Here is a 13,899-nt window from a genome sequence, read left to right as displayed (position 1 = left end):
TCGTGGTAACGAACTTTTTAAGCGTAATTTAAGGACTTAAATTTTCTTGGTCGTCGTGTGAGAACAAAAAGGAAGAAAGGGGACTACAAAATAAACGGTGTGGGTAAAATCGAATTTGCAGTTCGATTATAATTTCTGCCTCGCCGCCGTCGGCCGATTACAAGGTAAGTGTATCAATTATTGACCTTGTCTCAATTATCGATCTTTTTTTTATTATATCCGTTGATTCCTTAGTTCTAAAGTGAGGAAAATTTTTTTGTTTTTTAAATTTGCAGCGTCTAATCCTCTAGCAATTGGTTTTAGTAATCGAGAAATTCACAATTTGAGCGGTCAATTTATAATTTTGAAAAATAAAAGGGTCGATAATTGGCATTAACTGGTACACTTAGCTTAGTACATACATATATACTGTATACCGGGGCAATCTCTTGAAACTTGAATATAAACTGCGCATGCGTGAGTTTTATCGGCTATTCGTGCAGGCTGGCCAACCCAAGTTTTCAGCTCTCAAACTGTTTCTACCGGCGGCGATGTAGTTGATACGAATTTTCGAGGTTAGAATCTCAAATAATTGAGGTAGTGACTCGGAAAGGTTTCGGAAGCATTCGCTATCGGGCCGGAAGGTTGATTCCTCAAAGAACGGTCGGAATTTAATGCTTATGCTCTTCGAAAACTCCAACGTAGAAATTTTGTGTACGTTGGCCCGGCTGCATCGCAGAAAAAAATATCACTGCGGGAAGATTTCGCGGACCAATGATATTGAATTATTTGGCGCATGCGCGGTTGATTTTCAACTTTCAAGAGTTTGTCCCGGTATAGTCGCGAAGTCGACCGCTTCACGAGGGAAAAGCGTCCCCATTGACAGTCCGATATCCCTTTATCGCAGCGACGAAGCAGCGCTTCATAAACCGTAAGATTATACGATCGTAATTCACTTCGCTATCGGCTGACAAAGAGTCGTCGGCTCGACGACGGAGGGCGAAACGAGGCAACGGTGAGATATAGGAAGCAAGGCATGGGAAACTTTTGGCAAACAGGAAACAGAGCCAGCGTGAGACCCGGGAAATAAAATTATTATTTCCTTGCAAATGCGCGGCTGAAGGATAAGGGCTTAGCTGGTGCCTTGTTATAAACACACCCGCGCCGCTCGTTTGTGCGAAACTCTCGTCCGTGCGGGGCTTATTTTTAATGGCGGGCCGTCTGCTGACCCCGTCACGACTGACGATCGTGGATCGTGCATGACGAGTGCGAAATTATGCGAATTAGGAGATAAGGAAGGCGAAAAAAGCGGGCGCGTTACTCCACGTCCTACATTTGCAACGCGGCCTATTGTCGTACCTCATTCACGTTTAGCTCGCGTCGCGATTTAAAGCTTTGATTATATGCCTCCTCGAAACACGTCATCCTTTGTCGAATGGTGGTTCGTACGCTTGTTCCTTGACTCTTGTTGACGTTTTTTTTTTCCCCTCTCTCTTCTTAGTCGTAAATTCCTTCGTTACTGCTCCTCCGTCAACTTTAAAGCAGGAGACGAATTGATGCGGTTCATTCTTTACGCAGGCAATTTAGTGGGAATCAATTATCCAATGCCAGAATATTTATAGGTGTCATGCGATTTGCTACTTCAAAATAAAGTTAACGTACGACGGAATGTTTATATTTTGCATGTTTCCTGCAGACCCATATCTGTGTCTGAAATTTTTCAACTATTCGAGACACCCGTGAAGGGGAATAATTCTTATGTTCCTATATCTTTAACCCTTTCGTGCACGTTAGGACCCTCAGCATCGGACCTTTTTTTGCTGCATCTTTTTATTTATTAAACTGCTGTTTTGGTAACAACTGCCATGTTTTTTCGTTTCACGTGATCCCTGAAATATTTCTAAGAGTAAAAAAAGAGAAAATTTAGTCATTCATTCGTACCGGAAATAAGCATTTGCTGCTAATCTAGGGTGAAAATCCAAATCCCAGTTTTTGTACAAACTTAATACACACCAACAAATTTTACAGAATTTTTTTAAATATATACATTTTTTTTTTTTTTGATTTGGTTTTAGTTGAAAAATAAAAATACCATAATTTGTATACTATGTCGAAACAGACAATCGTATTTACTGATAACTTTGATTCCGAGAGTTGTTTGCATTCGAATCTGAAGAAAAAATTGTATTATTTTAGAAACTCGAAACGACGGAAACAATGACAAACCCGAATACAAGATAAAAGTAAAACTGCTTCGTTGTTAGAAAAGTTTATGGCTTCCGGATGGTTGCGCTGTGTTCACCTTGGTTTTTTCGCTCTTAACGCTGTCCGAAACTATAATAGCGACTAATTTTGAACTCGGACTCGTAATCAGCGACCTTAGAAATCATCCCGTACTAAGCTTTATCAGAATCAAATAACTGTTTGAGTTCACATCCGCCATATTGAGTCCGCCTCTTTGAATTTTTGAATTTCGAGTTCACATTCATAATCAGCGACCCCAAAATTTCGAGTGAATCTCCCGTAAGGAAAAATTTTTGCGTGAAAGGATTAATTATACTTATTCCAGGTCTCGGGTCGCTTGCTTTTTCGTTAAATACACCGTTACAGTCGCCTGTAAATTATAACCGTCAAAGTTTTTGGCCCTGTCGGACAAACGTAAAACGGGTTGCATGTGAAACTCGACCTTTACCCTCAAGGAGTTCGCCCTTCAAGTCCTCTGCTTAATCTTTATCTCTTTGTACGGTAAATACGCAAAGCCCTGGATCATACGCCTACAGCGAACGCAAAAATGAATCAAATTAATACAAAAACTCTATACCCTGCCAAGAGAGCGGGGGGGGGGGGGAGGTAAACAAATTATACACCTGTGCATTGTATGAAAAATATAATTGGATTTTTCCCATTTTTTACACTGAAAAATATTTCAATCGAATCAAGTTATAGACACATCCGAGTTTTTATCTGCATTGTATACCGGGAATTCCAACGATTTTTCAATATTATACAATGAACCAGTTTACCGGCACATTTTTGGTCTCTCGGGGGTTATTTTCCAACGTTTAATTTCCCTGTAGTACTTTAGCGAGAAACCTCCGTAGACGAGGTGAGATATTTTATGAAACATACCGCTATTTGCACATAAATACACAACGAAATTGATCCACGTTTCAAGAGTCGACTCCGTAAATAATACTTCAACAAAATTTAACTGCCGTTGAAACGCTTTTTCAACCTGGAGTGAACTCTCCGCAACTTTCTGAACTTTGCCTGATTGACTCTCTTTACCTTACGATTAAGAGATAGGTACGCGCTCAAAACGGAGGTCTGTGGACTCGAAGAAAAAGAAAGAAAAAAAAAAAAAAAAAACCGAGGTTACGCGAGTTTTTGTTCACAAAATATACGGCGAGAGGGAGACGTAAGAAGGAGATGAAAAAAAATAGGGAGGAGGAAAAACTGCCCATAATATTGAAATTAAACTCGCACCGTGCACGATAGCCTTGATAAGTGGAACAGGTACTATCAGTAGGTAGGTACACTTGGGAACAATGAATCTGAGACGGCTAATTTTTTACACTAGACAGTCATGTTGGCAACACGGAGAAACCTACAGCGCCATAATCTGCCGAGCGCGAAACAAACTCAAACTCAATGAACGTAACGTAATCCATGACCGTCGGATCCAACATTAGAATACGTGTCAATCCAACAAGTCGTTATCCCCGCGGTATTCTAAGGTTAGATTCGACGGCCATGGGTTATGCTGCGTTTATTGAGATTAAGTTGGTTTCGCGCTCGGCCGACTGTGGCGCTGTAGGTTTCTCTGCGTTGCCAACATAACTGTCCGGTGTAAAAAAATGAGCTGTCTCAGATTCGTTGTCCCCAAGTGTACGTACGTACGCGTACCTACTTATTAGCCGAGGTTACACGGAGGGCGGTGTGGAATCGTCGCAGAACGCGGGACTTCCAGGTGTTGGAGCATCGAGGCGAGTTGCGACGAGGTAATTAGCCCCCTGCCGGCTCAAGGATGCCGAGTGTAAAAATGGTCCGAGCGCGTATCCAGGTTGCGGATGCCCAGAGTTCGTGACCAAACCTGGACCGCGAATGGATATCGGACAGCCGTTTGGCCGTCGGGGATTCGCTGCAACGCTGACCCATCGGGAGGAATCCGCGCCAATACTACATTCAAATTACCATCCTATTCCGAATCCGGGCTTCGGCCCCGAGGCTTCCAGGAGTACCTAATCTGCATTTTACCGACCGCGCCATCTTCCGGGAGAGGCGAGCTCGTCGCTGCCGCCTCCCAGGGGGCGCCAATTTTGCGCATGCGGTCTTCGAGTCATTTGCTATCTGGATAGCAGAGTTTTTTTGACGGATCAATTTGCAGAGGGTATAAATAAGTTTGAAAAGTAACGGAGATGTTGATCGTTCGACATTTTGTGTAAAGATATTAACAGGAATTGAAAAAAATATTTTTACCAATAACGACTCTACAGGCCTAAGCCTGAAATACGGAGTGTAGAGGCAAAGGAAAGTATGTCATATGGGATTTCGACTTAAAAAATTTCCGCCAATTCTAAAATGATCAAAAAATAAATCTGCAGCATCTAATCTTCTAACAATTGGTTCGAGTAATCGAGAAATTCACAATTTGCGACGACAATTTACAATTTTGAAAAATAAAAGGGTCAATCGTTCGGTCTAAACCTAGAGTCAGTGTTTTTCGGTAGGTGATAATGGTTCGTGAAAATAAGACTGATCTTTTCGAGTGCAATCACCCGAGAATCAGGATTGACTAACCAATCTCCCTCACCATAGAGGACACGGTCAAAGTAAGAGCAGTTTCCAAATCGGTATAATTCGATTCGGAATAGAAGAATTTTATTTTTTTAATCCACTGACAATGACTTGAGTTACGGTTATTAATTTCATTGATAACATTTCGTGGCCGTGAATCGGATGAATTTTGATTCGTCGTTGTTGGTAAAAATAATTTGTTCAATTGCTGTTAATATCTTTACTCAAAATGCCGAACGATCAACATCGTCGTTACTTTTCAAACTTCTTTGTACCCTCAGCAAATTGACTCGTCAAATAAACTCTGTTAAATACTGTTTACTGCATCGTTGCGCAGTATCAAATTTTTGCTGCAAACATATAGTGTCATGATCGGCTTGTGTGTATTAAACATGTAAATAACGAACCGTAAATTGAGTTAGCAGCAACGTAATCTCTGCAGATGGTTATCAATCGCGACAGTTGTACGTACATGTATACGTATATAATACTCTTTTATGTTATATCTGATCGTAACTGATGCCTTCTGATCGATGGTTGATCTACGTTCACGGTCGAAAAACTTACGAGGCTGAAGTTAGTAAGATTACCGTATCACACGTTCGAAGATATAATTACTATTTTGCACTTTATGGAATAACTCGAAACTTCACCCTGATAAATATTTACCAATTTACATTAAGGTGGTATTCTGGTTTAGAGATTTGGAGATATCGATTTAGATTTAGATATTTTTTTTTTCATATTATTATAGCTTCATCTTTCAAGAATATCTTGGCCCAAAGTCGATGTCGAATTTTCAAAAATTGAGAAGGTTGTGAGCACTTGAGTGAAACGATGTAAGACCGCTCGGTGTGCGCTTCGAGAAATTTATTGGCTCCAAAGTTAGAAAGATCGGCCTGTAAGGAAGCTGCGAATGCGGCAGAAGGCCTTCTATATGCCCCAGGAATCGCCGATAAACGATAAGAAAAATACCCGTTCTAGCTGATACAGAAACAAGCGTGAAAACCGAGGTCGTGACTTGAAACGCATCGTCTTTAATTGCGTTTATCTCAAAACTACATTTTTCAACCTGGTTGACATAAAATCTCGAGTTCTATTCAACTGATTGACTTGAAATTTGGTATAAATCTTCAGTACAGATCCCTCTAGAGCCTTTACCATAGGCATTGCGAAATTGTTATTAAAACTATTGAAAAAAAATTAATTTCTTCTTTAAACAGTCGCCATTTTCTTACTTTTTTTTTTTTTTTGTTTTTTGTTTTCTGTTCTTGGTACGGGCTATAGTGACGTTCTTATCAATCAAAAAAGTTCGTCGTTCTGTTACCGATGACCGAAAGCATTAGAATCGCGTCAACCATCTCAACCGGTTTTTTTTTTTACGTTTTTTCACCACTGTATTTAGAAAAATTTAATTGAAATTTCTTTAAGCATCAATAAGAATTCCGGGAAAAACAGATGATGAGGAATTTTTTTTTTTTTTCAATCAGGCGTGTGAAAAAACGCCCGAAATTCAGAGCTCTAGACCAGAATACCCCTTATTAAGGCATGCGAGTATATAACTGCTGAAAAATTTTTGTCTTGTGATCCGAATCGACGATCTCCTTGTCGGCCACGTCGCACACTCTCTCTCTCTCTCTCTCTCTCTCTCTCTCTCTCTCTCTCTCTCTCTCTCTCTCTCTCTCTCTCTCTCATACACACACTTCAATTCCGTCGCTTCGTAAACCTCAGTTTCGAGCGTCTAGTTGTTTTTCACTTCTGCTGAAATTATCATAAGCCCCGCATGACGGATTTCACCTGCATCGATCAATGACCACCGTCAATAGCCGGTGAGAACGCCATGCTGATTCAACGTCTGGTCAGCGCAAGGCTTATCGTCCTTGCTCCGAGTGAACCGCGTAGCGCTGACTGTCAGAGAGAGAGAGAGGGAGAGCGATTTAGCCGGGAAGTTCGAGAGAGAATAAATAAAAGGCGAGTGACTGACTGCTTTTGCACGGTCGAAATCGAAGCTACGCATCAAGATGGAGATGAGAAGGTCCGGCTCTCGACCCGACATGGGCCGAGGGTCGATCCTCGGTGATTGCCGCGGTCGGCAATAAGGTCGAACCAGTCAAAAGTGGTTCTTCTCTTTGATAAGTACAGGCAATCTCAGCGTGCGCTAATCAAAAGATTTGTCTCCGTGCCCCGTTGTGGGTGGGATGCTTATAGTCGGTGCCCGCAGAAGCGAGCCGAGCTTTTATATTATTCCATGTTGCGCGGTGTAGATACTACCTCCCTCGTACATATATGCTTGACGATTAACCTGAAATACAACATGTATACCTGTGTAACAACAGCCGTGCGATTACAAAAGTTTTTCTCGCCTGGCGAGAAATTTAAAGATTTTCGTACACACGTGTCTATATTTAAACGGCGAAATAAGTTTCTTTGTTGTTACACACGATACGATTCTTTGATCAGCTTTTATCTTTAAAGTATCATCGTAAATTTGGTTTATCTGTCTCTTTCCGCTCTCTGTACGTTAGGGATTACTTATGTGCTTCGCAAAGACTTTCAAGGTGACAAATACTCTATGTACGATTACGAACGGCCAAGTTCAGGGATCGTGCTGGTTTAGTAACGAATCGAAGAGTAACTGTGTTTCGCCGTGGTTAAAATACGCTGATCGGTATGATTTTCCTACGTCAAATCAAAGCACTCGCGAAGAGCAGAATATAAATTTTCAAACGTTTATTTTCATCTTCTTTACATTCATTTTATAAGGCTGAAAATGACCTGGAAAAAAAGGAATCCTTACGGTGTACACGATTGAGGCCGTAAATATTGTCTAAAACAAAATTTGTGAAAAGATTATTAATCAGTACGAAAGCCGCTATCTTGTTGTCGAGGTTTTTTCTTTTTAAATCAAAATTTTCAAAATGGCGGCAGTTGGAAGAAAAAGTATCGAATTTAGCCGATTTTTTCGACGAATTTTTCGTTAAAAGAAATATGAAGATTCCGAAAAAAAGCTTCAATAGCAAGGTAAAGAATCGCGTGAAAAATAAAGAGTTGAAATTTCATACGGATAACTTGAAAACTCCATCTTTGAGGGTGTAAACCGTTTTGAAAGACCAGGTTTCGAGGAAGCCATTGCAAAAGATACGAAAAAAGTGAAAATAAACGTTTAAAGATTTATTTTTTGTTATTCACGAGTGCTTTGATGTGAGATTAAAAAAAAAAATTAGATAGATCGGCTTATTTTACCCAACGAAAAAAAAGTCGCGCAAATCAGCTATTTTTCGACCCGTTACACCAGCACGGTCCCTTAAATTCCTTCGGGAGGCTCCTTGTTGCGACGCTTCGTTGAACCTAATTCGAAACGATTTCACCGATTTTTATGAAAGCACAATTTATGCTCGTATGTATTATAATTGCGTGGTACAAGAGCTTTTCACTGGCTAAAATACAAACAACCTTATCGATCAACTTCTTCTCTGTTCGTATGCTTGTTTCTCATATAAGCATACATCGCGCGTCTAATGGTATAAAAACGTATGCGCCATTATGCGACCTTTTACCACGCGTAAAGCTGAAAAGTCGTACCTTTTCCCCCTTTGTATTTACGCGAAAAACATGAGGATACATTCAAAAAGTTGAGACTGAAGAATGGATCAATTGACTGTGAAAGGTAGTAAGTACTGTCGGTTATGCCCTTTAACCGCGAACTTTGTGAAAAATAATCACATTCGCATGTATCTTTTTCTATGCAATAATTTTTTTCAAACATTCTCCGCAAAATCCGCGAATCTTTACATTTCGATATCATTTTTTGAAAAAATATGAGGTTTCTTGAAATACCCTCTGAAATGAATAAATGATCACGTTTTTAAGGTTTTCGCGTCGTTTGTGAAAGAAAAAATATTTTTAAAAACAGAAAAATGATGGATACGACGTCGTACCATTTATGTTGGTGTTGGAAGGACGTATCCGCCAAACATAAGGTCTTTTACCTTCATTTATTTTATCACTTAATTTTTGTGTAGATATGCATTTCGATTGCTTTCGTCGCGAATTTAATGCCACAAAAGAAAAAAAATGCAATCGTACGTCCCCGTACCATCAGACACGCGACATAATTAACTGCTACACGTGTGTCCAATCTGCAATTTTGATGATCCTGCAATGCTAAGCGAGGCAGTAAACGAGGAGACACCGTGTTCGTTGTAACCGATACGTTGCAGCGTATATTCTGCATACGCTGCTACGCATACCCACCATTAAAATTGAATCGTCCGATCCGAAGAATAGAAACGAGCTGCAGATCCCGTTTCAATTTCACATCGATTTCAAACATAAACTTACTCACGTGTCTATTCGTATTCGTACGAAGGCGTACCTAACTAGATTCGAGAGTATCTCCCACGTAAGTGATACGCTAAATTACCTACCGCTAGAAATATACGATACGTGAATATAATTCAATATTTTCAAACTATGGGGTGTTGGATATACCGCATGCTGGAGTTTTCTTTTCTCCCGTATACTTTCTTCTTTCTTTAAATCCTCTCTTAGGGGGTAACACCACTGCAAAAAGAAAAAGAAAAGCGCTTTTTTGACCACTCGTTTCTTTTTTTGGGTGGGTGAAAAATTGATAAGACAATAATATTTACGGAAGTTATCAAGCGTGTATTCAATTGTAAGTAAAATATAGAGAATTGTTGTCAATAAATATGAAAAAATGGCCACACTGGAGACATTATCGCGAGACATGATGAGTTCTGCGGCACGTAGTGTAAATGGTACAAATTTGAATCTAGAAAAAAATAACTACTTAATCTAAATGTTTGTAGCGAGAAAAATACGTAGGGGGTCTTAAAAATATTGATTTTCGTATAATTGGCGGGTATTTGAATGAAAATCTTCAATTATTGACGAAAGAAAGGGCACTTATTTGTTAATTTAATAAACAATGTTTCAATCAACTTATCGAAACTCCCCGACATATTTCTTTAGTTAATAATACGTAGGTTAAGTGATTTTTTTTTTCCAAATTCAAATTTCCACCAGTGTTACACTGCGAGCCGTATGTCTCGCGATAATGGCTCCAGTGTCGCCATTTTTTAAATATTTTTTTACAACAGTTTTCTGTATTGTACTTTAAAATATGCCTAACAACTTCCTCAAATATTATTATTTTATCAGCTTTTCTTCCATTCAAAAAAAAGCATCGAACATTTTTTAAATTTTTACAGCGGTATTACCCCTCAAATTGCAATATTTGCAACATTTGTAAACCGACTTACGAAATAATAAAACTTGATCGAATGACACGGTAAAATAGTGTAATTCATTAATCACTCATTTGTATTAATTGCACGTTCAATCCGCAGTCTGACTCATAGTACGCTGCACAACGGTATTAGTTGAAGTCGTACTCCGCGATATGTCTTCCGGCGCAATACATTCCGCGGTCATCCTTGAGAGGACGATATAGTCCTTAAATGTCTTCCGCTTCGGCTAATGTCAGAGGCTGTATGCCTCGCGACGCAAGAAAAGACACGACAGTCGAATTCTTATACATGCAATTCTGAAAATTTCTGCATAATCGGTGTGTTTTTGGTTTTGTTTTACGCGTTGCTGCGCGTAGCCTCTGACATTAGCCAAAGTGGCAAATATTTAACGCAGTCGTTAAGGACTGACTATAGCATCCCTTTTAGCATCCGTATTGCGAAATTTTCATTGCCGTATTCGCCACCCTCAGACACTTGTGCTAATGTTGGTTACGTTCGCCACGGCCAAATTTTGCAAGAAGGACTTTTCTTTACGCGACAGGAGCGTCAAAAAGTGACTGCGGCGTTGTAAATTTGCGTAGACGTTGAAAAATGTAAAAGTATCTCAGGTCGATCCCTCCGATTTGATTTCTCTCATAATATGTTACAGTAAACTAAAAACTCAGCGACACGTATTTCTTTTTTTTACCCGCCATCGAGCACTTTCAGCAGAAAATTGCATTCTTCATTTCTCGTTATGAGAAAACTTTTCCACTTAAATTGGTTAAAAAATATTATGTTTTTTTGGGTTAAACCGTCAAATCGCCCGTCGACATGCCTTACTTTGAAGGGTGGTTTCACCCCGTTAAAGCGTTCGATGACTGATAAAGAAAAAAATATGTGTCGCCTAGTTTTCAGTCTACTATAAAGTATTACAAAAGTAATCAAACCGAAGATATCGACCTGGGATACCTTCCTTGTCAGAAACGAATTCAAGGGTTGTTAGAATCTCGACTCGCAGATTGAACTACGAGTTGAATATTAATATCGACCTTCTGACATCTTCCATCGAATTCCCCGAGAATTGCGCCGTTCCTCGAGTTACGTACCGTGACCGAAGTACATTGGCGAATCCCACCAGAGATGTATCAATCCCTTATTTCATACAGTGGCTGTACATATACATGGGGATGTATTCCGTCGCGCGCTTTCATCTTTGTCATATAAAACTCTGATTTACGGGTGTACAGGCATTAATCGGGAGGGTCTCTAGCCGTACGTACGTACAGGTTTCACATATTGCCGATAGCGAATTGAAGCCGCTGCGGTATCCGTTCCTCCAACCACCAGGTATAAATCATTACCCAGAAAGCCGTGATGGATAACCGGCAGTCGCTCACAATCGGACGAATGTACAAAACAAAAGTATCGGCAGCCATAGATATTCATAAATTTACTGCAGTATACACGGAAGTTTTCTTCTTTTATACTTCCTTGAATTCGCAAAGGATGGTTAATGCAAAAGATGAAGAGTGAAAAATGAAACGTAACTAATGAAGATGCGCTAATTTTCGAAGGGATTGTATTACGGCACAGGGTAAAGTGGAAAATTTACACGAGTACACGCGCGTCCATCACCGATGTTCACGAGGGAGAAATGGAAAAGAGAGAGAAAATAAACCGAGATCTCAGTACGTAACATCTCGGCGCCGCCGCGGAATTAAAGCGCTGCACAGCTTGCATTGACAACTGTGAAAGTAAAGTTCTGTTTACCAATTAAAGGCGTGTAACGAAACATTGGTAAGCGGAACAGATAAGCTTCGATGGATATACGTGCGTAATAATAAATTGAAACAGACGTATCGATACTCGCAGTGATTTATATAAGACACGCGCGTTATCGGCGATAAATAAGGTACATACTGAAATTGGTGCGTGGGGATGTTTAAGACGTATTATGGCAGTAGGTATTTATTTGATGATACGTCGAGCTGAGATTGACAGCCCGAAATTTTACCGCCGATATAGATATAGGTGTAAAATTTTCTACCGCACAAGATGCGGGTGAAGAGATAAGCGTTGGTATAGTCTGTGTGTATAGGCAATAAAACAGAAATAGAACGAGCCAGCGGAAAGAAGAAAAATTATTGACCACAACCTAGCGGAAATATTGAATAATACATTCTTGAAAAGGTCAGGCGAGTCAATGAAAATTACATTATATACCCTGGCAGGGAAAGTTTTATGTGTAACTTTGTCGGGAATTCCATAACTTTTTGCAACGGTATCTTATGGTCGGAAATTTTTCATCGATATTGAGGATTCGGACAAAAATTGCAAAGAAAATTAGGACGGTAGTGAGGTCTGTAATTCACCGTGTAAAGGAGGTTGACACGTGAGCGTGAGTGAACGTTTCTTTGAAAAATTACGAAGCTGAATTTTCACAATACGTATTTCTTCAGATATGCAAATAGGAACGTATTTCGGAATAATAGTTGAGAAGTTTTCAGAGAATGAGGTTCGAGTTTGTAACGTTGTTAACTATTAATTAATTATTTTAACTCACTGTTTTCTTATTTTTACATTGACTTTGAAGGAACTAAGATTTCGAAATATAAACATGTCTTGTTTTATTACGGTTTAAGGAATTTCAAACAACAATTCCAAAGTCGCGAAGTAAAAATTTTTCATCAGCATAAAGAGTTACAATAACATAACTGTAACATCAACACGATTTCAGAAAGACAAACTTCTTCCAGATCCGTGTTATGAGAGACAAAACCGGCGGCATCATTCGGCCAGTTTTTGTTGAAAAAACGAAATTTAATTGATAAAGAAAAGAAGATCTAGATCAGATAATTTGGCAAGACGGTAAATACTTATTCAGTATATGCAGAACATATTGACGTTAAGTTGTACACAAGTTATACATTTTTCAAAATCATTCACAGAGAATCGACTGATTGCAAGTAACGCACCATCAAGTATATCGTGTTCTGCGTGCACGAAGAGAGAGAGAGAGAGACAGAGAGAGATATGCAAATACGCCGATTATATGTACGATAAATATATACACAGCAGTTAGATTACGCACGTATACAAACGATTCGTCCGCCTACAATAACAATTGAATATCGCGGTGAGAATCGTAAAGATTGAAATGATATAGAGGTGAGAGAGAGAGAGAGAGAAACTTAACACCAAGTGCCGCTGGCTTGGCGCTAGATTCTAGAGCTGCAAGTCACACGAGTTCCCGTGTAAAAAATTCAAACTCACTAACGTGTCTGGATGGAACGGAAATGGTGGGAAAAAAAAGTAAATTACAAAGGACGAGAGAATGCGAAATGAAAGTATAAGTGTTTGCGTAATCTCGGCAATACTTACCAATCAATTAACGTCGACGCGTAGAACAAAGCGAGTAGCAGAAATAGAAAGAGAAAGAGATACGTCGCTGGTGCAAGGTATCGTCTCTTTATACGCACCAAAGTACAGACAGTTGTACGTATTGGTCGATATTGTGGATGCACTATTCGGTCCACCACAAACTTCGGATGCACAAACTTTTACTTGAACGTATACGAATGATTTATATCGGAACTTATGCTTGGACTTTCTTTGTTATCTTTCTGAAACAATAACGTAAGGCTGCTGTTAAACTTTGAACGTTGTTGAAAATCAAGACAAACGGGGGATCTTGGAGAGGGCGGGGAAAGTTTGAAAATAGAACTTGTTTTTTTTTTTTTTTTTTTTTTCAAATTATACAACACACACGAGCACAGGAATGAGGGAGAAAAGTTTTACTACGATAATAACACTACGTTGAAATATATTGTGTGCTGCACGGGGCGGCGCGACGTTATTACGGCTTCGGTAA

General features: G+C 39.5%; 1 protein-coding gene across 5 annotated transcripts in view; it reads right to left on the bottom strand.

Moving 5' to 3' along the window:
- LOC107219437 overlaps window positions 1-13,899 on the bottom strand; it is a 109,137-nt gene that overhangs the window by 94,566 nt on the left and 672 nt on the right. For 4 of the 5 annotated variants that reach the window (XM_046738879.1, XM_046738875.1, XM_046738876.1 and 1 more), the window contains exon 2: window positions 13,410-13,651. The gene's annotated coding sequence lies outside the window, so the exon portion shown is untranslated. The remainder of the gene's footprint in view (window positions 1-13,409; window positions 13,652-13,899) is intronic. The other variant, XM_046738880.1, reaches the window with a different exon arrangement.

Source organism: Neodiprion lecontei, chromosome 4, assembly GCF_021901455.1.
Source record: "Neodiprion lecontei isolate iyNeoLeco1 chromosome 4, iyNeoLeco1.1, whole genome shotgun sequence".
Classification (NCBI taxonomy): Eukaryota; Metazoa; Arthropoda; class Insecta; order Hymenoptera; family Diprionidae; genus Neodiprion; species Neodiprion lecontei.
The sequence above is the reverse complement of the archived record's forward strand: the minus strand, read 5'-3'. Positions and strand labels throughout refer to the sequence as shown.